This window comes from Bos grunniens, chromosome 2, assembly GCF_055505025.1.
Source record: "Bos grunniens cultivar Pamir isolate PY7600 chromosome 2, Bosgru_T2T1.0, whole genome shotgun sequence".
NCBI classification, from domain to species: Eukaryota; Metazoa; Chordata; class Mammalia; order Artiodactyla; family Bovidae; genus Bos; species Bos grunniens.
The window spans coordinates 130,792,384-130,795,612 of record NC_141166.1 but is presented as its reverse complement, the minus strand read 5'-3'; the positions used below and the strand labels follow the sequence as shown (position 1 = coordinate 130,795,612).

Here is a 3,229-nt window from a genome sequence, read left to right as displayed (position 1 = left end):
TTCTATTACTCAAGTTCAATCAGAGCAACAAGCAAAGTTTCAGCAAAGGAGGAAAAATCTCCCATAATTATGGGATGGATTTATATAGATAACACCATGCTATGAGAATCCCAGGGACGGGGGAGCCTGGTGGGCTGCCGTCTACGGGGTCGCACAGAGTTGGACACGACTGAAGTGACTTAGTTGCAGCAGCAGCGTGGTAATTTAGGTTTAAAGTCTCCTCTATGTTGGAAACAATTAAATCATACTAAGAATAATCAGTCTAGTAACACTAGAAACTCGGCTATGTGCCTTATGGACAGTGTCAATATATAATTTTCCTGGAAAATAAAGATTCGTACAGAGTAGACTAAGTCAGATGACCTAGGATATACTGGGCTACATCTAATGGAAGCTCTTAACTTAAGTCTTCTGGAGAAGGCAATGGCACCCCACTCCAGTACTCTTGCCTGGAAAATCCCATGGACAGAGGAGCCTGGTAGGCTGTAGTCCATGGGGTCGCAAAGAGTCAGACACGACTGAGTGACTTCACTTTCACTTTTCACTCTCATGCATTGGAGAAGGAAATGGCAACCCACTCCAGTGTTCTTGCCTGGAGAATCCCAGGGACAGGGGAGCCTGGTAGGCTGCTGTCTATGGGGTTGCACAGAGTCGGACACGACTGAAGCGACTTAGCAGTAGCAGCAGCAGCAACTTAAGTCTTACTTGTGACTTTACTAATATTGCTATCTGAGGGGTGGTCCTAAGATGGTGGAGGAATAGGACAGGGAGACCACTTTCTCCCCTACAAATTCATCGAAAGAACATTTGAACACTGGAAATTCCACAAAACAACTTCTGAACACTGGCAGAGGACATCAGGCACCCAGAAAGGCAGCCCATTGTCTTTGAAAGGAGATAGGACAAAATATAAAAAATAAAAAGAGAGACAAAAGAATTAAGGATGGAGACCCATCCTGGGAAGGGAGCCTTAAAAGAGGAGAAGTTTCCAAACACCAGGAAACCCTCTCACCAGCAGGTCTGTGGGGAGTTTTGGAATCTCAGAGGGCAACATAACTGGGAGGAAAAATAAATAAATAAATAAAACCCATAGATTATGTGCCTAACAGCAACTCCCAGTGGAGAAGCAGCCTGGATGCTCACATCCGCCAGTAGCAAGCAGTGGCTGAACAAGGAGGCACTGGCTGCATTGCTTAGGGTAAGGACCTGGGCTGAATGCCCTGAGGGCAATCTGAGGGAGCTAATGTGAGATAGCAACCCAAACTGTGGATAGCCAGGGAGAGAAAAAAAGAGAGAGAGAGAGAAAACTATCTGACAAAAAGCCCTAACCTAAGGCACTGCCAGGCCTGCTCACAGAACAAAGGACTGAGCAAATACCAGAGGAGAGCTAGTGGGCTGTGGACTGGCCCATCCCCCACTGGAGGCAGGGAGGTAGGCAGGTGGCAGCCAGAGCCAGAAAGGGGCAAACTCGGCCCCAGAGATGGCATCCTCTACCAAACTGCAAGCAGGCTCCCAGTTGCTAACCGAGACTTCCTGGGATTCTGGATGGCTGACATCTGCCAGGAGGGTCGTGGCCAGAGATCAGCTCCCCAGAAGAGACACACGGCACACCTGAGATGGTGCTCCCCTGTGCACCCAGATAACAGAATGGCTGGGATGGGGGAGGTGATAAGAGGCACCCCCCAACCTGGGAGAGTGCGCTCACCAAGCACCTGGTCATCTGAGCTGCTCGGACCTGGGAAGGGCACAAAACCCGGCCCAACCGAGTCTGCGCCTTTGTGGAGTACCTGGGGACCTGAACCCGAGTGGCCTAGACCTAGGAAATGTACACAACCCAGGGCCGCTTTAGGCAGCTCCCCTGCAGAGCAACCTGGAGCCTGAGCAATGTAGACCGGGAAAGCACACATGCTGTGAGCAGGGGCAAACCCAGTGTGGCCCAGACACTGTGAGAACTCCCCACACACACCAGTGATATTTGTTTGCAGTGTTTCTCCCTCCCCACAGCACGACTGAACAAGTGAGCCTAAATAAGTGACCACCTTCGCCCCCTTGTGTCAGGGTGGAAATTAGACACTGAAGAGATCTGCAAACAGAAGAAGCCAAAATAAACAGAGTAATAATCATTGGTGCTGTATGGATGGAGAAGTCTTGAGGGTACTGTAAGAATAAGACTGAAGACCAGAGGCAGGAGGGTTAAGTCCAAAACCTGAGAACACCAGAGAACTCCTGACTCCAGGGAACATTAATCAATAAGAGCTCATCCAAAAGCCTCTATACCTACACTGAAACCAAGCACCCCCCAAGAGCCAACAAGTTCTGGAGCAAGACATACCATGCAAATTCTCCAGCAACTCAGCATCATAGCCTGGAGCTTCAATATACACGCTTCCCAAAGTCACACCAAACCCATAGACATTTCAAAACTCACTATTGGACACTTCATTGCACTCCAGAGAGAAGAAATCCAGCTCCACCCACCAGAACACCGACAAGCTTCCCTAACCAGGAAACCTTGACAAGCCACTCATTCAACCCCACCCACAGGGAGAAACCTACACAATAAAGAGGAACCACAAACTGCCAGAACACAGAAAGGCCACCCCAAACACAGCAATATAAACAAGATGAAAAGGCAGATAAATACTCAGCAGGTAAAGGAACATGATTAATGCCCACCAAACCAAACAAAAGAGGAGGAGATAGGGAGTCTACCTGAAAAAGAATTCAGAATAATGATAGTAAAAATGATCCAAAATCTTGAAAACAAAATGGAGTTACAGATAAATAGCCTGGAGACAGGGATTGAGAAGATGCAAGAAATGTTTAACAAGGACCTAGAAGAAATAAAAAAGAGTCAATCAATAATGGATAATGCAATAAATGAGATCAAAAGCACTCTGGAGGGAGCCGATAGTAGAATAACAGAGGCAGAAGATAGGATAAGTGAGGTAGAATATAAAATGGTAGAAATAAATTAAGCAGAGAGGAAAAAAGGAAAAAAAAATTAAAAGAAATGAGCATAACCTCAGAGACTCTGGGACAATGTTAAGTGCCCCAACATTTGAATCATAGGAGTCCCAGAAGAAGACAAAAAGAAAGGCCATGAGAAAATACTTGAGGAGATAATAGTTGAAAACTTCCCTAAAATGGGGAAGGAAATAGTCTCACAAGTCCAAGAAACGCAGAGGGTCCCAAATAAGATAAACCCAAGGCAGAACACCCCAAGACA

The 3,229-nt window shown here is 46.8% G+C and overlaps 1 pseudogene; it reads left to right on the top strand.

The window, feature by feature from the left end:
- Nucleotides 1-1,135: 1,135 nt before the first annotated feature.
- On the top strand, nt 1,136-1,890 carry LOC147378744 (uncharacterized; annotated as a pseudogene).
- The last annotated feature ends 1,339 nt before the right edge of the window (nt 1,891-3,229 follow it).